A 17,049-nucleotide genomic window follows, 5' to 3' on the forward strand; every position below is an offset into this window, starting at 1 on the left:
GTTACTAAAATGGTTTGCCATTGCCTTCTTCTGAATTTTTAAAAAAACACTATAGCAATATTAAGGGACGTGGTGGCTCAGTGGCTAAGATGCTGAGCTTGTCGATCAGAAAGGTCAGCGGTTCAAATCCCTAGTGAGCTCCCGTTACTTGTCACAGCTTCTGCCAACCTAACAATTCGAAAGCATGTAAAAAATGCAAGCAGAAAAATAGGAACCACCTTTGATGGGAAGGTAACAGTGTTCCGTGCGCCTTCGGTGTTTAGTCATGCGGGTCACATGATAATGGAGACATCTTTGGACAGTGCTGACTCTTCAGCTTAGAAACAGAAATGAGCACCACCCCCTAGAGTTGGGAACAACTAGCACATTGGTGCAAGGGGAACCTTTACTTTATAGCCACATCACTAAGTTCCCAAACAGTTTCCCAATCCAAGTACTAACCCAGCTGACTCCTCTTAGCTTCCAGGACCAGTGAAGGTTAGCTATATGCTACCACTTGCTAAATTACAGTACTGCAGTAATCACAGACAAGATTTTCACAGAAGCTTTGAATGGAAAGAGGTACACTGAGCTTCCTCCATTTCCCACAGAGTATTCCTGGTTTTCTGCATCAGGAAAACAGTCACTTACAAGCACTGCTGCTCAAAAAAACCCTAGACTCTTTATTTACAATAACCTTGCTTAAACAAGGTAGTTGACTGTAGGTGGTTAGTGATTGGATAGGGAGATATTTTTTGCTACCACAATCAGCAATGAGTTTTTAAAAAGTCCAATCCTGGTCATCCCTACAGAACCTTTCTCCTCTCAGAGATCCTGCTTTCAATGGTAGGAGAGAATGAGAAGGAATAAAATGGCTGGACACCATCAAAACCCAACACCAGACAGAACTTTTTAAAAAAACCTCAAAAAAGTACAGGTAGCCTTTGACTTTCAAAGTTACAACGGCACTGAAAAAAGTGACTTACGACCATTTTTCACACTTAAAACTGTTGCAGTATCCCCACAGTCACTTGATCAAAATTCAGACGCTTGGCAAGTGACTCTTATTTATGACGGTTGTAGTATGCTGGGTTATGTGATCCTCTATTGAGACCTTCTGACAAGCAAAGTCAATGGGGAAGCCAGATTCACTTAACAACTGTGGCAAGAAAGGTCATAAATGGGCCAAAACTCACTTAACAAACATCTGCCTTAGCAATAAAAAATTGTGGGCTCAATAGTAGTTAAGTCGAGGACTAGGGGTGGGCTGCTATGGGTTCGGGCAATCCTCTGGTTAAGGATCTGCCCAGTTCAGCGAACCCACAAATCCCACCCCTGGCTGGCCCTGGCCACCCCTCCCATCCCTGTAGTATCCACGCAGCCCATTCCTCATGCCAGGTAGGTACAGGCAGAGGCTCAGGGAGGGCAAAAAATGGGCCTCCCAGAAGTTCAGAAACAGGCTTGTTCTGGCCTCTGGAGCCCAGGGGAGGCTGTTTCCGCCCTCCAGAGCCTGGGGAGAGTGAAAAACAGACCTCCTAGAAGTTCCGGAAGTCCAGAAACTGGCCTGTTCTGGCCTAGGCCATGCCCACCATTGCCACACCCACCCAGCAACCGGACAGAAAACCCTTTGCTAAAATGTTTGAAGCCCACATCTGTCGAGGACTACTTGTAGTGCAAAACTGGAAGAGGTGGAGAGACCTACCCATTGAATTTCCAAGAGTCGGACACAACTGAATGGATACATTAATCATCATCATCATCCCAATAGACAATGAGGAAGCCACAAGGTCTCTTTCTTCCACCCTGTGATTTCCAGTGGAGCAGGGGGACTTTATCTCAGCAATTCTGAATGGAAGGAGAGTAAAAAGGTAGAAGGCAGTTTGCATGTGCAAAGCACACCTACTAGCCACTAACATAGAACATAGGTACCTCTGAAGGCTAGAAAGGTCAACATATATAGTCTTTTCTTGATCTGTTCCTGATTGTTTTGGATCTAGCTATTTGGATATGGTTTCTGTAATTTGGATATGGTTTCTTCTTTGATTAGCAGGTTCCCATTAACTGCACACAGGGTGTAAAAAAAATTCTTTGTGACTTGCTTAGCTAGGTGAAAGGTGGAGGTGCAAGAAAACAAAATTCAAAGTGAAACTGGAATACATCTAGGCTGAAATTCACCAATACAGAACTAATTTATAGTCTTGCTTTCAATTATCTCCCCTACCCCCATTCTCTTAGATAAGCAGCTGTCTTGCTTGTTCAATAAGCTTCCTTATTCTGATATACTTAGAAGATCATACATTTGGTGTTTTAGACTCAGCAATTCTGTCTTCAATTTCTTTATACAAATCCCCTTATAATTAACATTATTTCTCCAGAATAAAACTCTTTATATCTTCAATTCAGATTTTTATAGCCGCATCAAGAGTCTTCTGAATTAATACCAGTTAGAAAATGGTCCATATATTTTTAATTATGGTTCATTTAAATTACTATATATACATATCTTTACTCACCATATTTTAGATATAAAAACATTTAAAAGGAATTTTTGAAATATTGATCTGGAACACAGCTTCTAAATAATACATTGTGGTGTTTTGAACAACTTTCAACTTAACATCCATTTTGACTGTAGTGGCATTTTCCAATAATTTCCCAGCAAAAATATCTTGTCGCTATTAAAACTAAACAAATAATTTTCCTTTAGTTTGTCCAAAGGCAAAATCAATATTTATACATTGTTTATTTTTCATGGTATCAGTTTATATACATTGAGCCAGTCTGTGACATTTCTCTGCCATATTATTGACTATTCATTTTTGTATGCACTGCAGAGAGTTCTGGAAATAAATTATACATTTCTTGTTCTGGAGTTTGACTACATTTCACATTATTGCCTTCCAAACATTATCCTACTTCAAGAAGTCAAGAACATTTTTTTCTCTTTTTGGTGGTGGGGTGGGAGAGTAGAGTGACTAGTTTGATAGACAAAAGGCTTAATATAGATGCAATTTTTCTTGATCTCATTAAAGTGATAAGATTTTTCGTGATAACAAGTTAGACAATATAGCATTGTAACGTCATTCATAAACAGTTTAGCCATTTATGGAGGTTTGGAGGACAGTACTGTAATACATGAGGCCCCCCAAGGATCCATGCTCATCTCAGTGCTATTTAACATCTTTATAAATGACCTAGAGAATGGAATAGAAGGTAAGGTCATCAGACTTACATATAATAATATTTTAAGGAATAAAAGCACAACTTAAAATGATCTTGACAAGGTTGCTCATTGGATAAAATGCAATACTGTAGAGTGCTCAACTGTAACAAATAAATGGTCCTGTATCTGAATAGAAAAAAACTCTAAAACCACAGATTGAAAGGACCTGACTTGACAAGCAGTAAATGTGAGAAGGATTTAGGGACTCTAGCATATCACCACCATGAACACACAGTATGATGCAGCAACAAAAAAAACCTAATACAGTTGTGGGCTTTGTTAACAAAACTATTGGGTTCAGAACACGGGAGCAATAAATCCATTGCACTTCATTATTATGCCCAATTTTAGACACCACACTTGATGTATGATGATTGTTAAAATAATGAAAAAAAACCCTGCCTAAATCAGGGGTAGACTCCCTCTCATTGGAAGTTTTCCAGTAAGTACAGGACACCTCAAGGTTGGTTTAGTGGATTCCTGCCTTAATTGGTGATTGAACTAGATGTTTTACAAGAGCCATCTACCTATATAGTCTACCATTCTAAAGGAGACTTTTAATCCTTAGAACAGAGCCTTTAAATCCAAGAGTAGCATAATTTACATGGCCTGAGATAGGTTCTTCTCCCCTTTTTCTATACCATTAAGGTTGTTTTACATTTTGTCTAAGAGGTAGGCTTAGGACAAGAGGAACCCAGAACCCCACCGTAGAAATGTAGGCCATTCAATAACACTAAATGCAGAATGTAAAACTGAACAAGTTGTGATTTGGATGTTTTTAGTATGTATAAATCAAATCTGGCAACATCACTACTGAGTACAAAATGCTTGCAGATACTGTCTACCAAGAACCAATAATATACCAACTATGATTTGAAGAAAAAGCAGGCCTATTTATTGTTTTCATATGAAGTATTTTTCTAAAAAAATATCACAATTATAAAATATTCTCCAAATGCATTACAACATTGGAGCTATCTGGCAAGCTTTATGAAATGTTGTACATAAACTGCTAACAGGTCTCATAAATGAGATTCTGGATAGCCACAGAAGTTACAAAAAGCTATTAAAACTTACAAATTCACTGTTATCCTAAATAACATAAACAATTTCTAACATCACCATACCCTCTCTTGTCCATGTGACACTATAGTAAATTTCTGTAGCCTAATGTCATTGAGATGCACAGCATTAGAGTGTCCATTATCCTTAAGTCAGAATACAGGCCAACTGATGGATTTCAAGAAGTACAATATATTTAACAGGAAGCAGTTCTTCTAAACCAGGGATCAGCAACTCGTGGCTCTTTCATACCTCTGCTGTGGCTGCCTCTTGACAGTTGGCGCCACAATTTTGAGAGAAGCTTCCAGTTGGAAGGGGGAAAAGCACAGCACGCCAGGAGGAAACTCTATGGCCGTGATGGTGAATCTATGGCACGCGTGCCACAGGTGGCACATGAAGCCATTTGTTAGGGCAAATGAGGCATTGCCCTGTCAGCTCCAGCGGGCATGTGCACGCTGGCCAGCTGACTTCGGGCTTCATTTTCAGCCATTTTTCACCCATTCCTGAAGTTCTGGGTTGCCCATAGGTCTGTTTTTTGCCTTCTGGAAACTTCAGGGAATTCTCTGGAGGCCCTCCAGGGGGGCGGGGGAGGCTGTTTTCACCCTCCCCAGGCTCCTAGAAAGCTTCTGGAACCTGGGGTGAGCAAAAAACGGGACCATCGCTCGTCAAAAGCAGGGGGCGCACGCATGCGCAGGGTTGCACACACATGTGTGCGGGGGGTGGGGATGGGCATGCACACACATCCTACGCTCCCCCTGCTTTTGGCACACGATGGGAAAAAGGTTAGCCATCATTGCTCTATGGAAAGGGGGCGGGTTTTCCAGTCAGCTCCACAATTGATACGGCTTTAAGTTAGGACAGGTGGAGGAAAAAGGACGCCGAGCTAGGAGGAAACTCTATGATGGGGGAACCCGACTTCTGGTTGGCTCCAGAATTGAACGGGGGGCTTCCGGTTAGGACCTTTGTGGTTCTTTGAATGTTTAAGGTTGCCATCTCCTGTTTTAAACTGATTTACCAAACTTGAGTCTTACACTGAACCACTATTTGTGTTTTTCATGCAGTTCATGTGTTTATAAATATCAGTTTGTAAGCATTCAAATGCACATAAGTAACATGGCTGAGTGGTACCATAAACCTTCTTTCTCAAGTGGTTATCCTCATTTCTGATATAGACTTATCAAAATCAATCTCTTTGGTTTTCATATGACCAGATGTGTCCACTTTGTTGAAAGAGTTCTCAAATTTAACACAATAGGAAAATAAAATGCCACAATTTGGGATTGCAGAGGAAAGTGGATTTGAAAGCCAAGGACAGTTCACATTTAATACCTACTAGTATATATATTTCTGGGGTTTACTAGGCAAGGTTTAACAACATTTACTTTGAGCCATAAAATACAACAGAACTCTGAAGCAGGCACTTTAATTACTAACATTTCATCCTACATTCCAACATCTGTTAGAGGAAACACACATTTTCACATATCAATTTAAAAGCAGGGAGGAACCGATATTATAGCACATGATGGGAAATCAAAGATGCATTTTTAGAATTAACAACATGCTCCAAGTGATACAGTACTGAAGTACAAAAGCTATGGCTTGTTTTGAAAGGAAATTGATTCTTTTTTTAGTAAGCCCACATATGGGAAGCTTTTTTAATTACATGCCAAAGGTTTAGTACAGCTATATGTTATTTCAACATACTTTCCCCTATGACTGAACACATTTGAATACTCATATTTCAAGTTATATTGATAAGTTTTAAATAATTGCAACTTTTCAATCCAAGCTCATTTCATTAGTTTAACAATTGAAGATTTAAGTCAGCTGTACTGTAAATACTGCATTCATGACAATAGTTGATAATTTGAAACTGTTATACCAGTTGTTGGACCAATAATGGCTCATTCACACATGTGAATACCGTATTTTTTGGAATATAAGACACACCGGAGTATAAGACACACCAAGCTTTTGAGAGGCAAATTTTTTTAAAAAAACTTTTTACACTCTGCAAACCTCCCAAAAATGGCTTTTTTTTCTTCCAAAAAAAGGGCATGAATAGCCCTTAGGAGGCTTGTAGAGTGTTCCGGGGGGGGGGGTTGGGGGGGGAACGAGCAAAAAATGGCCTGTTTTTCATCAAAAAAAGGGCATTAGGAAGCTTATAGAGTGTTCCTGGAGGCGGGGGAGGAGTGAGCAAAAAACGGCGCTTTTTTGCTCATTTCTGCCCTCCCCAGCCCCCAGGAACACTCTACAAGCCTCCTACAAGCTATGCACAGCCATTTTGGTGAAGGGGGCGGGGTTTCAGGGGGCAAGAAAATCTTGTATTCGGTGTATAAGACGTACCCAGATTTTCAGCCTCTTTTTGAGGGAAAAAGATGTGTCTTATACTCCAGAAAATACAATAATTTCTCAATACTGCAGATCAAACAAGAAATAGTGGAATCACTTTGGAGTATTTGCATAATCTCAACTAAGCAATCAGATTTTAATTCTGTCTGAATGTGGGAGGTGTAGAAGGCAGATTCTCCAGCTTGGTAGCCTGCTTCACCTGTCAGCAGTAAAGAAAAACTTCAAAGAGGAAGGAGATGTATACCGACATATGCAAATCAACTGAATATTTGTATATTATCATGCAATCAAAACTCACCGATTGGATAAATTAACTGAGATGCCTCATGCATCTCTTAGACTGTATAGAAGTTGCATATTTTCCATCTCTTCAATTCCAAAAATATTTCATGAATGTTTTCCAAACAGAAAAAAATGATAGAAAACATAGAAAATTATGATCATTTAAGTTGTAAGGATGCTAATTTCATTTTAAAGATTCACCTGTTCAAAAATATATTTGTGTAGGACTAAGGTTCTTGGTCGGAATACATTTTATATTGATGTTTATATCGTAATCGTAAAAACCATAGTTTGTAAAATCAACATTAAGAATATTCACAAAATGAGCAGTATATGCATAAAAACAGGAAGGTCTTTTTTATATATAAATTACCATTATAAGTTCCTTATCCTTATAAATATTTAAGCTACTGAATTATATCTTTAGGTCCACATGTTAATCACTGAGATCTAACCCATCACTCTGAACTGTGCTTGAGTATTAATGTATGCATTTATTAAAAATAGTAGCAAATTTTTCATTTCCCTATTTAGAAAAACAGCACACAGCTTTACCATTTTCTTAACACTTTCATTTAGTATTCTTTTCTGCTCCCACTCTCCAAAAGCAAGAAGAAAATTCATAGAAGTGATCAAACAATAGTATTACTTTAAAATGCTTGGATTATCTGAACCCTGTCTAATGCAGTCTTCCCAATATGTTTCTCCCCATATGTCTTGAAATTTTGATTTCCAGGGTTCCATCATCCTGGCCAGGAAAGGTATAGAAGGCAACAGAATACGGAAAGTCTTAGTTTGCATCTATCAAGCTGTCAGAAAAGATAGGTGAAGTTTATTCTGTAAGTAACTCACAAATTCAGTGCATCAGTTCAGAATATATATTGTGACATGGGTATTGAGACTGAATGTAGAAGGCACCTTATCTAATTAAATATAAGACAATGGATCAAAAGAAAGTGTGTGAGCTTTCTTCCCTTATAGATATTACTTGTCAGGATTTAATGTTACTTGACACATCAATACTTTGTTAGCATTTCTGGTTTGTAAGGTATCTGTGCATTTAGAAACTGTAGAATAGGCATGTTAGAAACCAACAGGGTGAATTCCTAATGTTCCTCAAAGCAGATTAATTACTATGTTGGTCATTGACCAAAATAAAGGAATGTATGTAAACATTATGGCTTCAAGTACCAGGCAGCTAGTGCTATTTTTAGTGTTGAGAAACACAAATGATGTAGTGTGGGAATATATGCATTTCCAGGATAAAATGATTGGTTTTTGTTTTTCATCACGCAGTAGTGAACAATATAAGGGGCAGAAATCAGAGAATTCAAGGGCAACAGTGTAGACAGTATTCATTAGCTAGACAAGCTAAATATTGTACACTAAAGACTACCAATTAAACATATCAGGAGTCTAGATATTGCTGGTGAGACATAAGCTGATGTTATATAGTGAGCCTATAAGACTGATGAAAGAAAATTGAAAATTCTCTCCAGTCAAGATGAACAATGCGTAGGTTTCATAGCAAAAATAAGGAATGGCTTGCACATATCTTTTTCTGGGTATGTTTTCAACTTTACCATTCTAGTCCAAAGCCTTTGAAATTTCTGGTGATCTCCCACTCAACCCTATCCAGGCCTGATCTTGTTTAACTTTTGATTTTAAACCAGGCCAGGTACTACTGTCTGACTGGGACATCACTGATTGTATAATATAATTCACCTTTTAACTCCTCAAGCAATATGAATAACTATGATAGTTTATCAAAGAACAAAACAAATTTTAAATAAAGTAATGGTAAATTTGCCAAATTTTACCAAAACCTCTGAATGTTACTCCTTTCTTTTTCTTTTCCCTATTTTGATATTGAATGAATCACCCAAAAGCTGCATTAAAAAATATCAATATTGAAGGCCATTTAGACTTTGTTACACCATTTTTGTGGGTCTTGTATGCATTAAATGGACAATTTATGAAGTCAAACTGACTTCACTGAAATTTTGCCATCTTAAGTGGATACAGGGCTATAGACTTAATCTTTAATAAAATTTAACTATTAAAGAGGAGCCATAGTGGTTAGAATGCAGTATTGCAAGCTAAGTATGCCCACTGCCGGGAGTTCAGTTCCGATGGGGGTCAAGTTTGACTCAGCCTTCCATCCTTCCGAGGTCGGTAAAATGAGGACCCAGATTGTTGGGGACAATATGCTCACTCTCTAAACTGCTTACAGAGGCCTGGAAAGCACATTGAAGCGGTATGTAAGACTAAGTGCTATTGCTATTATACAGTAGAATTTTAAAGTAGTGAACTAAAAACATATGATCATCATAAGCAGATGTTAGTAGTTAACATAGGGCTGTATTTATTTGCATTATAATATTATGATAAATATGCATACTTTTGTTTAGGAAACATCTTTAGACAAAGCTGATCTATATTTTTGACAAGATAGTCCACAAACCATATAGAAGAGTCCTTTTGCTGATTTACTGCAATAGTTTTATATGAATTACAAAGCTACAACAGAATCAGTATTATAATTCTTGCACACTTTGCTTTATATGCAGATTGGGGGAAAACAACAGGAAGTGATATTTGTTTTAGCACAGCAACTTGAATAACATTAATATCTTCTAATGCATATTGTTAATCTAGTGTGTGGAATCTTTTGCAAGGTTTGGCATACAATCAAGAAGTCCTATGTTTACACAATACTTTAAAACTTGGTGGTCAATTTTATCAACTGTTTTGATGACATTTATTTATACAATTTATATGGCTGCCCCACATTCATGAAATGTAACTCAGTACAGCTAACACAGGAGTCAAAACAAAACTAATGCTCATTTTTATTTTTGCCAAAGTAAAGATTTATGTTGCTGAAATAAATTCCTGGAAATATAATCCCTATGTTATGCCCAGCTTTGATCAATCAAATGGAACACATTTCCTTATTTATATAAATAGCATCCAGTACATGGATTACAAGAGAATCTTGTATCATATGATCTATACTCTCTTAAACAACGTGCCAATATTGCAACCAGTTTCAACCTCACTGAGCTTAAAATGCTACTGTTTCACAACAAATGCTCTAATTCAAACATGGCTCCCTGTGCGGGTTCCAGTCATATTTCTAGTTACTTAGGACCAATGAACACAATCTGAACTCTTCTAAACTTGAGCCAAAATATGAAAGGGAAAAGATGTAGAATTATGTTATCCATGCTAGGCTTCCAGTAATAAGGTGTATTATAAGAAATTCTTATAAGAAAAGGGTAGGTCCTGCTGCTAAGCAGAATCAGTGTATTTTCTATCCTTGCCTTTAACAAAAACTGTATAAATACTATGACTAAAGATATACCGCTATTCCTTTTTCAGTCTCAATTGAAAAGCAAGGCAGAGTAATAGCGAAAAACACAGAGAAATTTCTAACTTGTTTAAATACATTTTCTGATGGTCTTCACTTAAGTATTCAGAAACCTTGAAATGCCAAATTAATTGTAGAATCAAATTTACTGATTTCAAAAGTCGCTAATTTAACACCCCAAAGAAAACATTCAAGTTACTTCTATGAAATAATAGCCAAAGTTATTGCCAAAATAACTGAAGTAACAAGCAGCCTTAAAATGTCAATATTTTCTTCATATTCCTTAATTTAAAACATTAGGAGCTGCTTAAAAACCAGGCTCCATTGCTTTAACCACTACTTTTAAAATAAAACAAATTTTAGGGAAATGTTTTTAGCATTAGCTTTCAAGTGAGCAGAGAAATATTAATATGAAAGGAGATTATGACATCTCAAGTATCCATAAATTACAACAAGATCTTTGGAGAGAGCAAGTCAGCCCAAATGTAACATATACCAGGTACAAAGCAAGACTTAAAGCAGCAGCACAGAATACATTGTTTATGTTTATGAGATGCAAACTAAAGTCAGAGAAACAGATTTCTTGCTCCTTCCTTCCTTCCTGTAGAAATTCAACATAAATATTAAGGTAAACATGTTACTGCATAACTCAGAAAATTGTTGGTAGGATACCGAGAAAATTACTACAGTGTGTCACAAAGATTGCAAAAAGTAACCAGCTAACCAGCAGCCAAGACAAAACAGGCTGTCTGTAAACAATACACTTCATTGGAAAGTACATGATTATATGCATCTACTCGTGGAAATACTCTATGCTTTACAATGAACTGCAGATTTTAAAAAACCCAAACAATATAAAATTTAGACACAATTTAGCAGCTATCATCCTCAAAGGTATTCTTTCTTAAGGAAAAGTGTGGTCTCTTTGGAGGCTGAAATAATTTAATACTGAAAGTAAAAAAAAAGACCCTCAACCTCATCTTGCATGAACAAAGCCAGAAAAAACTAATAATTACTAATATTCCCTGCAGTAATTTAGCCATTTGAAGCTAAACGCTCCTGAGAAAACCAGTTAAATTAGGAAAATAGAGATTTCTTACCAACACATCGGATTAGGAATATTCTACAGAATATAAAGGGCAGTGAAAATAGAAACAAAGAACAAAGATCACGTTATCTGAAAAATGTATTACTTCGAATGGTTAAAAAAAAGGAGGGTGGAAAAGATAACCGGAATACCGAAAAAATCAAGCTGTTGTTACACATCAGCACAAAGGAGTCGGATTCCTTTGTTTTACCCCTTTTAGCATCAGTTAACGTTTCGGCCTGCTCGCTTACCTCGGGCAAATTAGGAAACGTATTCAGAGTTTCAAAGAAGCACGTATCTTTCATGACCCTTCACACGCTGCTAAGGCACACAGACACACACACACAAAGACAGATTTCCCAGCCGAAAAGCTCCCTGACAAAGCCTTCCCAGATCACATACACGCCAGGTTTTTTGTTTGTTTATTTTTTGGCTAAAGGAAGATGAAGACAGGATGTGGAAATATTCATCTCAAGACGCCTGAGCAATTTCCTTTTTTGAGAAAGAGGACAAAGAACGTGCAAACGCAAAGCCTACAACAGAAACACAACAGGAGGCTAAAAACAAACGTGTCTCTGTGTGTATGTGTGTTGGTGGTGGTGGTGGGATTGGACAAGGAAGGAGAAAAAGGCGGCGGGAGGGGGAGGCAATTCTTCCTGCTCTAAAATTTCCTCTCAACCCACCCTCCCTCTCCCCCCCCCCGGACTATTCCCCCCCCACCCCAGTCAAACCGATACATTCTTACCTTGTACGGACTGAGAGCCGGGAAAGTGACCCGGTATGAACTGGTGGCGTTCCTCTGTACCGAGCTCTCCTCTTCCTCCTCTGTTAACACCAGGTAGACCAGACCCCGCCGCTGCTCCTCGCAGAACGGCAGGGGGAGGAAAAAATGCTGTAATAAATCAATCACCTCCAGGAAAAACAACCCTCACCCAAATGCCAGCCAGCCAGCCAGCCAGCCAGGGCGGGAGAGCAATTCTGCAGCGGAGCTTTTCAAGTAATCCTGCCAGCGGCTCGCGCCAAAGCGGCCGCCGCGCGCCTGCAAACCCGGGAAGGGGATGGTGGGGAGGGGGGGCAGGGGAACAAAGTAGCTCGCCTCCTTTGTGGCTGGGAACGAGGCGGAAGGACAATTCCCCGACCAACCAACCTCGAGTCTAGAACTAGCCCTCTGGGTCAGCGGTAGCTCCGCCACACATATACATAAAAGGGGGCGGGGGTATGGTGAGCTCATAAAAACGCACCGCCCTCTGGAGGAGTCTGGGAAATGTAGTTCCTCAGGCTGGATACAGGCGCCAAGCGTGAACAGTTCTAACGCCGCCGTGGCGAGTGCCTTTAAACGGGAATGTAACGATTATATTAAACGAGCTGGCTTGGCTCAGTTGCTATAAACTAAAGCAAGGGAAGAAAGCGAGTGAAAATTTGGCTTCACAAGGCGATTCAACTGCAAAATACTAATTATAGGGGCTCACAAAACCTTGATGTATGAAGCTTTCCCCCATGACTTAACTTTTTTGGGGGTAGGGATGCTGATTAAAAGAGAGCTTGGGGTATATTTATAACAGTTCATTTGGTGACTCTTCAAAGTTACAGCAGCACTGAAAAAAGTGACTTACAACCAGTGGTAGGATTCAAATTTTTTTACTACCAGTTCTTTGGGCGTGGCTTGGTGGCTGTGGAAAGGGAAAGATACTGCAAAATCCCCATTTCCTCCATCAGCTGGGACCTGGAAGGCAAAGAATAGATAGCAGTTAGACTTATATACCACTTCATAGGGCTTTCAGCCCTCTCTAAGCGGTTTACAGAGTCAGCATATCGCCCCCACAGTCTGGGTCCTCATTTTACCCACCTCGGAAGGATGGAAGGCTGAGTCAACCTTGAGCCGGTGAGATTTGAACCGCCGAACTGCAGCTTAGCAGTCAGCTGAAGTGGCTGCAGTACTGCACTCTAACCACTGCGCCACTTCGGCTCTATTACAACCCTTTATTACACTTATGACCTTGCAACATCCCCATGGTCATGTGATTTATATTCATATGCTTGACATGGGCCAGTCAGAGGTGGTATTTACCGGTTTGAACTAGCAATAGTAATAGCACTTAGACTTATATACCGCTTCATAGTGCTTTTACAGCCCTCTCTAAGTGATTTACAGAGTCGGCATATTGCCCCCAACAATTTGGGTCCTCATTTTACCCACCTTGGAAGGATGGAAGGCTGAGTCAACCTTGATCCGGTGAGATTCTATCTGCCAAACTGCATCCACCTGGTGATCAGCAAAAGTAGCCTGCAGTACTGCACTCTAACCACTGTGCCACCGCGGCTCAGTTAAGTAGCACCGCTACTCAAAATTTCCACTACTGGTTCTCCAGAACTGGTCAGAACCTGCTGAATTACAACCCTCTGCTTACAACCCTTTATTACACTTATGACCTTGCAGCATCCCCATGGTCATGTGATTTATATTCATATGCTTGACAACCAACTCACATTTATGACTGTTGCAGCATCCTGGAGTCATGTGATCCCCATTTGTGACCTTCTGACAAGCAAAGTCAATGGGGAAACCAGAGTCATTTAACAACCGTGTTCCTAATTTAACAACTGCAGTGATTCAGTTAACAAAATGTGGCAAGAAAAGTCTTAAAATGGGGCAAAATTCACTTAACAAATTTCTCACTTAGCAACATAAATTTTGGGTTCCATTGTGGTCAAAGGTAAGGACTACCTGCATTTTGTATAACAATGTTGTAAAAGGGATACTGAGGTATGGGGCGTATCCATTTTTGAGAATATATAATCAAGCAGCACAGTTAAGGCATATGATTCATTTATTATGGAAGAACCTTCCAAACAATGGATGCAAGTTGAAACTATTTATTTATTGCATTTTTTTGTCCTGTCTTTATTATTTTATACTAAGTCTAGGTAGAAACTTATCTAATAAATAGACCTTTCTTCTACTTCCCCTACAACAAGAACTGAGGTGGGTTGGGCTGAGAGACAGTGATCACCCAGCTGGCTTTCATGTCTAAGGTACGACTAGAACTCACAGTCTCTTGGTTTCTCAGCCACTACACCACTACATCAAATTAATGCTCTATATGAGAAATTACATATACTATATAGTTTATATAGAACTATATAGAAACTATATTAGAACCAAAGAATTGCTTGAATCCATGGTATTTCACCTCTAACATAATGCTACAAGAAATAAGACTGAAAAAGTTTCACTAAAGTGATGTTTCAAATTTGGAAACTTAAGTATATAGCTCTGATAAAGGATACTTCTTTAACTCCTTAAATAACACAGAGAAATAGGGGAGATGGGGCTGACATCGCAACGGTATGATGTGAGATCTTGAAGCTTCAAGATCGCTGTCGATATCTCTGTTGCTGGGGGTCCTTTTGGACCTAAACCATCCTGTAGAGACAGTGATAGAGAAGGGCACATCCTGCTGATCCCAGGGACATCGCAAAGTTCCTGGTAGATCCAGGAGAAGCCCTTTTTTTCCGGCAACAGAGAAGCAGCCATTAAAGTTGCTGAAAGTTGGGACAGCTCCAGAAACAGAAGGCAAGCTGGAGAGAAAGTGTGTCGAATTGGTGAGATAATTTGTATTATTAGATGAGAGAACACCCCAAAAGATTAAAAGTAAAGTTAAAATTGAAGGCAAGAGGTCAAGCGGCAAAATTAAGCCTGAGTCAAACTTAGTGTGCTATTTTTCTTTAATCCTTTTACTGCTGGAATTTCTACAAACGCTTCTTATTTTTTAAACTGGACTGATTTTATTTTTATTTTTTTAAGACTTTCTTTTTCTTTTTTTTAATGCCCTAGAGTATTTTCTTTTTAAAAGAAAATGTTTTTCTTTCCTGGAATATAAAGAGAGAAGTGAAAATAGATAAAAAGAAGTAACACTGCCACTTAGAGGTTTGGAGGCTTGGAAATATTGTTTTTCTTTTCTTTGTTTGAGCATTTGATAACATTTCAAGTACTCTGAGCTTGTTTATTGAAAATGATAGTGGGATGAGCATGGATTGTTTATACAGGTGCTCCTCTGGGTACTATCAGTAGTTGGACTGGAGTGAAAAGCTTGGAGTTGAAAGAAAGAAGATTGCAGTAAGCTTGGAAAAAGAACTGTTAACTCTGTTTAGAAAAGAGAGTGTTTACTATCTGAACGAAAAGATCAATACACATGATGTTGCAGCAGGAAAAAGAAAAGGAAGTGACCTTGCAGATGATTATGCAAGAAATTCAAAAAATACAAATAAGAACAGACAACATTGAAAAGAGAACAGAGAATATTGAACAAAGAACAGGAAAAAACAAATGAAAAAATTGAGAATATCCACTAAACGATGATGAAATATGAGGACAGATTTCAAAAAATTGAAGAAAAAGATGAACAAAGAGATAAGAAAATTGGAGATATTGCCAGCAGATTGAGCGTGATTGAAAAATACAAGACTGGAATATTGGAATGGGAGATGGACAGACTAGAATTTTAGCTCAGATTCCAGAATATAGAAGAAGAAAAAGGAGAAAATTTGGCAGAAGTAATGATAGAAATTCTGGCAGAAGCATTGGTGATAACCAAAGGGAAGATGATGGAAGGAACAGATGAGGGGTTTCAAGCCTTTACAAGATATGCAGTGAAATACAAGTTGCCAAGAGATGTCCATATAAGATTTACTTAAAAAGCAATTAGAATACAAATATCACAAATGGCAAGAGATAAAAGATTATACTACTTTGGGTGGATACAGGATGATGTAATGAAATGCTATAATAAAAATTAATTTGAAATTATTTAAATTTAGAATATTTTGCATAAAATGAAGTAATAATAGTTATAGTCAAATAAATGATTAACAATGGTGATAATGTATACATATATACTAGATTGATAATATGAGATTTTATATAATTTGTAAGTGAGGACTATGGAGAGGGTGCACAAAAGTTTTGTAACCAAAGATAAACAATTTTATAAAACATGGGACTTATCAATTGTTAGACAAAAAAATATGGATGGGTAAATATGCTAGAAAATTTTATAAAGATGTATTACTACTGGATGGATTTAAGATGATGTAATGAAATGCCATAATATAAATTTATTCAAAATTTAGAATATCTCACATAAAATGAAGTTATAGTTATAGTCAAATAAATGTTTAACAATGATGATAATTGTATACATATATATCAGATTGATAATACGAGTTTCTATATAAATTGTAAGTGAAGACTATGGTGAGGATGCACAAAAGTTTTTGTAACCAATCGACACACTGTACAAAACTGGAAGATGGTTTTATGTTTTATGTTTGTGTATGCTTGTTTGTTTAAATATATATATATATATATATATATATATATATATATATATATATATATATATATATATATATATATATATATATATATATATATATATATATATATATATATATATATATATATATATATATATATATATATATATATATATATGCTATATTTATGCTGATAAATAAATAAAGGGAGACTAGTATAGATCTATTTCAAGCTATTTAGCTCTCATCAGCTAGCCATACCCAATTTGGGAATCGAACCTGTGCTCTATTGCCTCCCAGGCAGGGAGTTAACCATTTGAGCTACAGAGAACGACTCCTTATCAGCCAGCCAGGGTGGGAGGTATATACTTA

At 37.8% G+C, this 17,049-nt stretch overlaps 1 protein-coding gene across 1 annotated transcript in view; it reads right to left on the reverse strand.

Moving 5' to 3' along the window:
• Positions 1-12,513, reverse strand: part of PELI1 (pellino E3 ubiquitin protein ligase 1) — a 68,039-nt gene extending 55,526 nt beyond the window's left edge. Inside the window, exon 1 of the mRNA XM_014057022.2 lies at positions 12,107-12,513. The gene's annotated coding sequence lies outside the window, so the exon portion shown is untranslated. The remainder of the gene's footprint in view (positions 1-12,106) is intronic.
• Between the last annotated feature and the right edge of the window lie 4,536 nt (positions 12,514-17,049).

Source organism: Thamnophis sirtalis, unplaced genomic scaffold, assembly GCF_051295495.1.
Source record: "Thamnophis sirtalis isolate CommonGarterSnake01/CBP01778 unplaced genomic scaffold, rThaSir2_p1.2 scaffold_5, whole genome shotgun sequence".
Taxonomy (NCBI): Eukaryota; Metazoa; Chordata; class Lepidosauria; order Squamata; family Natricidae; genus Thamnophis; species Thamnophis sirtalis.